The sequence below is a fragment of the Triticum urartu genome, chromosome 7A, assembly GCF_056163025.1.
Source record: "Triticum urartu cultivar PI428250 chromosome 7A, HENAU_Tu73, whole genome shotgun sequence".
Classification (NCBI taxonomy): Eukaryota; Viridiplantae; Streptophyta; class Magnoliopsida; order Poales; family Poaceae; genus Triticum; species Triticum urartu.
The window spans coordinates 698,463,143-698,469,142 of record NC_141879.1 but is presented as its reverse complement, the minus strand read 5'-3'; the positions used below and the strand labels follow the sequence as shown (position 1 = coordinate 698,469,142).

Sequence of the window (6,000 nt, the reverse complement as noted above, 5' to 3'; positions counted from 1 at the left end):
ATGTTCCTCTCTTGAAGCCCCTTCATGTACTTAGACTTTTTTGGCAGCTTCAGCCTCGCAAGCCACCTTGAATATTTGAAACTGCTCTTCCATGATTTTTCAATTATCCTTTACAATCTCAGAGTAGGGTTCCTTCTTCTCGATGATCCTTGCTTTCACCCTTGTTTTCTAGGCGGCCAACATGTCGCTAAACTTGGTCATGGCGTGTTTGTTTATCTTCTTCAATGCCTGGTCCTTATCTGGATCTTTATAATCCTTTTCATTCCGGCCTGGGAACAAGAATATCTGGTGAAACTTCTTTAGGAGGGAGGGCCTCATATTATCTATCTTCTTTAGTTTCTCATCGTTGATGGTGGCGGTTGTCCATACGATGCAGCCTATTTGATTGCCGTAGCACGCGCGCGCTTCCTGGGGCGCTTTTGGCTCAAAATTGCCGCCGTCCACCTCCGTGACCACCAGACTAGTAGTCCTGAGCTTGTTAGGAAGCCGTTGCCTCTTTGCTTTCGGTTCTACACCGGCTCCGCTAGTCTCGGGGCCGGTCTCAGTCTGAGAGCCGGTCTCGATGCTGGTCTCTGAGCACTGGTCTCGATGCCGGTCTCAGTCTCAGCACCGGTCTGCGTGTCAGTCTCAGTCCCTGATGCCACCGTGGGCCTAGCAACAACATCGGTTGATCGTCGGCAAGGCTCAAAAATTCATCTGCCGCCAGATAGACGTCGTCGCAATCACCAGAACCCTGTCCTTCATCGTTGCTAGCCATGTTTCCTATGATTAAATCTACTCAATTAATTCTAGACCTAATAAAATGAATAATGACATAAAAAAGGCCTATTGTTTTGCAGGAATGTTGAGTCCGTCCTTGTGTGGCAAATCCCGGGCACTCGATATGTCCTCGTTTGTAGCACAAGTGATGCCGAAATTCACAGAAAATTTCGGCATGACCTTTGCTAAAAAGTGGACAAATCGAGAACCTGAAATTTGCCGGAACGGATATGGATCAACATTCCGGCAAAACATAGGCCACTCGGCTTCATTCCCTGGAAACAACAAAAGGCCACTTGGGCACAATCCAAACATGTGCAAACACAATTGAGGAATTTGCATATATCCTGACCACTTCAAATTTGCATGTCCTATTGTTTGACACTAGAAGAAAATCTACACAAATATCATGCTCTCTCAAACTCAATTCAAAATATATATTATATTTAGTTAACTACTAAACTAAACTTTACTCTAAACTAAACCCTACTGCCCTAATTAACATCTAGTTAAACAAACCCAATTCAAAAACTAAACCCCACTGAACTAATTAACATCAACATTATCTACTACTTAACATCTATTATTACCCTAACTAAAAACATCAACATTATCTACTACTTAGCATTAACATCTATTAGCTAAAAATGATGGGTGGGGGGGCTTACAGAGAGGGGCGAGACGGTGGCGAAGAGGTGCTCGGCGATGGAAGTAGGGACGGCGAGGTCGGGCTCGAGGACGGTGAGGTCGAGGGCGGCGGCGGTGAGGTCGAGGGAGGCGACCGTGAGGTCGAGGTGGGCCCGAGAGGCGGCGGCGGTGAGGCTGGGCGGCCTAGGGCGGCGGCAGCGAGGACGAGCGCGGCGTTGACGCCGACAAGAGATGGCGGCAAAGTGGGGGTGACGGCGAAGCGGGGGCGACGGCGGTGAAGTGGAGCGAGGGATCGATTTGGGGGAGAAGTGGTGGCCGGGGGGAAACCATTTTTTGGTTAAGTCAAAAGTAACGGTAGCGCGTTATAGAAAACGCGCTATAGCTAACTTAGCTATAGTGCGTTTCCGCAAACACGCTACTACTACCTCTTCATCATTATTTCCCTTTTTCTTCCTTTCGCCTTTTTCTATTTCTTTCATTTTCATTTACTTTTCTATTTGTTTTTCATTTTATTTTCTTTTTGTTAGCAGTAGCACTTTAGTCTTAAACGCGCTGCTATAAGTATATTAGCGGTAGCGCGGTTTGTGGAAGATCGTTACTACTATGTGTAGCCCATCGGCTAAGCGATTGGAATTTTAGTAGTAGTGAGTTGTCGGTGAGATGCGCTACTGCTATATGTGCATCTGCAACGCGCTTATTTTGCACGCGCACTGCTCTCTAGCAGTAGCGTTCTTTTTTAACAAGTGCTACTACTAAAGTTCTGTGTATAACATTTTCCCTAGTAGTGTCAACGAAAGAGTTGTTATCAACAGAAAGGTGACTAGCAGAGATTAGACTTTTATCAGCTTCAGGGACATGAATATGTTTTAAAGAACAAGATCACGTTCAGGGGTAAATATATGTGATTGACCAATGTGGGCAATAGTCATACCTAATCCACTAATTGTGTGGATTTTCTCGTTCCCAGTGTAGCAATCTCGAACAGTCAGCTTCTCTAGATCTCCTGCAACGTGATCTGTCGCGCCGCTATCAAGATACCAGTTGGTATCAACTCTATACTGGGGGCCGCCATGTTCGCCGAGCGCTGATAGGGGGAGTCATATCTCTTCCAGCACTTCCATGTTGGGTGTCCAATCTTGCCACAGATCTGGCACGTAGGCTTAGCAGAGGGATTGTTGTTGTAGTTCCCGCCGCTGCCTCCACCGTTGCTATTGCTGCCTCTTGAGCTTGCGTTGGATTTCCCCGAAGAGGAGAGGATAATGCAGCATAGTAGCGTAAGTATTTCCCTCAGTTTTTGAGAACCAATGTATCAATCCAGTAGGAGGCCACGCGCAAGTCCCTCGTACCTACACAAAAACAATAGCTCAACGCAACCAATGCGATTAGGGGTTGTCAATCCCTTCACGGTCACTTACGGAAGTGAGATCTGATAGATAATATTTTTGGTATTTTTGATATAAAGATGCAAAGTAAAAATAAAAAGTAAAGTAAAAAAGCAAAGCAATAATAAAGTGATGGAAGATTGATATGATGAGAATAGACCCGGGGCCATAGATTTCACTAGTGGCTTCTCTCAAGAGCATAAGTATTCTACGGTGGGTGAACAAATTACTGTCGAGCAATTGACAGAATTGAGCATAGTTATGAGAATATCTAAGTATGATCATGTATATAGGCATCACGTCCGAGACAAGTAGACCGACTCCTGCCTGCATCTACTACTATTACTCCACTCATCGACCGCTATCCAGCATGCATCTAGAGTATTAAGTTCAAGAAAACAGAGTAACGCCTTAAGAAAGATGACATGATGTAGAGGGATAGATTCATGCAATATGATAAAAAAATAACCATCTTGTTATCCTCGATGGAAACAATACAATACGTGTCTTGCTGCCCCTTCTGTCACTGGGAAAGGACACCGCAAGATTGAACCCAAAGCTAAACACTTCTCCCATTGCAAGAAAAACCAATCTAGCTGGCCAAACTAAACTGACAATTCGAAGAGACTTGCAAAGATAACCAATCATACATAAAAGAATTCAGAGAAGATTCAAATATTATTTATAGATAATCTTGATCATAAACCCACAATTCATCGGTCTCAACAAACACACCGCAAAAAGAAGATTACATCGAATAGATCTCCACGAGAGAGGGGGAGAACATTGTATTGAGATCCAAAAAGAGAGAAGAAGCCATCTAACTACTAACTATGGACCCTAAGGTCTGAAGTAAACTACTAACACTTCCCCGGAGAGGCTATGATGTTGATGTAGAAGCCCTCCGTGGTGGATTCCCCTTCCGGCGGAGCTCCGGAACAGGCCCCAAGATGGGATCTCGTGGATACAGAAAGTTGCGGCGATGGAATTACGTTTTTGGCTCCATATCTAATCGTTTGGGGGTACGTAGGTATATATAGGAGGAAGAAGTACGTCGGTGGAGCAAGGGAGGCCCACGAGGCAGGGGGCGCGCCCTAGGGGGGTCGCCCTCCACCCTCGTGGCCACCTCCGTCCTTTCTTGCCGGAGGGTCCAAGTCTCCTGGATCATATCTGTTGAGAAAATCATGTTCCCGAAGGTTTCATCTGTTTGGACTCCCTTTGATATTCCGTTTCTTCGAAACACTGAAATAGGCAAAAAAACAGCAATTTTGGGCTGGGCCTCCATTTAATAGATTAGTCCCAAAAGTAATGTAAAAGTGGAAAAAAGCCCAATATGGTCCAAAACAGTAGATAAAGTAGCATGGAGCAATAAAAAATTATAGATATGTTGGAGACGTATCAGCTACTGCCTCCCCTGTTTCCACGGTTTGGAGAAGTTGCGGTTGCAGTCACCGCCGCCACCGCCGCCTTGCTTGTTGGGGAAGCCACGCCCGCGATCACCGCCGCCGCCGTTTGACTTGTTGAAGCGCTCGCGTGCCGCCACATTTGCAGACGACTAAGAGGACCCGCCACACAGATTGATGTGAATCTTGAAGCTTAGGAGCTGCGAGTACAGCTCCGGAACCCTGACAGGCTCGACCCGTGAACACATGGTAGATACAGCGGGGTCGAACTCCTCATCGAGTCCAGTGAGGATGTGAGAGACAACATCTTCCTCGTCCACCTTCTTTCCTGAAGAAGCTAACTCATCACAATGTGTTCTGACCTTACCGACATACTCAGCGACTGAGAGGTTGCCCTTCCGGAGGTTCGCCAGTGCAATCCTGACATTGACGGTCTGTGCGCGGGTATGCGACACCAGCATCCCTTGCACAATATTCCATAGCTCAGCTGCGGTGTGGCACATTGCAACTTGGATGGCCATCTCGCGCGGCAGTGTGGTCAACAGGTAAGAGATGAAAACCAAGCTTTAGCACGATCTCTAAGCAAAAAAGGAAATAGCTTCAATTTAACAATATCATTATTGGCATCTTTCTTCTTTTGCATATCACATAAATCAACGAAGCTATTTAGATGAGTAGCGGCATCTTCACTAGGAAGGCCGGCGAATTGATCTTTCATAACAAGATTCAACAAAGCAGTATTGATTTCGCAAGATTCAGTATTGGTAAGAGGAGCAATCGGAGTGCTAAGGAAATCATTATTGTTGGTATTGGTAAAGTCACACAATTTGGTATTATGTTGAGCCATCGCGAAAAACAAGCAATCCAACACACGAGCAAACAAAAGGCAAGCGAAAAAAGGCAAACGGAAAAGAGAGGAGGAGATTGGGAAAGAGAGGGCAAATAAAACGGCAAGGGTGAAGTGGGGGAGAGGAAAATGAGAGGCAATTGGCAAATAATGTAATGCGGGAGATAAGGAATTGTGATGGGTACTAGGTATGTTGACTTTTGCATAGACTCCCCGGCAACGGCGCCAGAATTCATCGGTCTCAACAAACACACCGCAAAAAGAAGATTACATCGAATAGATCTCCACGAGAGAGGGGGAGAACATTGTATTGAGATCCAAAAAGAGAGAAGAAGCCATCTAGCTACTAACTATGGACCCGAAGGTCTGAAGTAAACTACTCACACTTCATCGGAGAGGCTATAATGTTGATGTAGAAGCCCTCTGTGGTGGATTCCCATTCCGGCGGAGCTCCGGAACAGGCCCCAAGATGGGATCTCATGGATACAAAAAGTTGCCGCGGTGGAATTAGGTTTTTGGCTCCGTATCTGATCGTTTAGGGGTACATAGGTATATATAGGAGGAAGAAGTACGTCCGTGGAGCAAAGGGGGGGCCCGCGAGGCAGGGGGCGTGCCGTGGGGGGGGGGGGCGCCCTCCACCCTCATGGCCACCTCCCTCCTTTATTGACGGAGGGTCCAAGTCTCCTGGATCATATCTGTTGAGAAAATCACGTTCGCGAAGGTTTCATTCCGTTTGGACTCTGTTTGATATTCCGTTTCTTCGAAACACTGAAATAGGCAAAAAAACAACAATTCTGGGCTGGGCCTCTGGTTAATAGGTTAGTCCCAAAAGTAATATAAAAGTGGAAAATAAAGCCCAATATGGTCCAAAACAGTAGATAAAGTAGCATGGAGCAATCAAAAATTATAGATACGTTGGAGACGTATCAGGCATCCCCAAGCTTAATCCTGCTCGTCCTCG

General features: G+C 46.0%; 1 pseudogene; it reads right to left on the bottom strand.

Moving 5' to 3' along the window:
• Positions 1–4,376: 4,376 nt before the first annotated feature.
• On the bottom strand, positions 4,377–4,515 carry LOC125526145 (small nucleolar RNA Z247; annotated as a pseudogene).
• Positions 4,516–6,000: the final 1,485 nt, after the last annotated feature.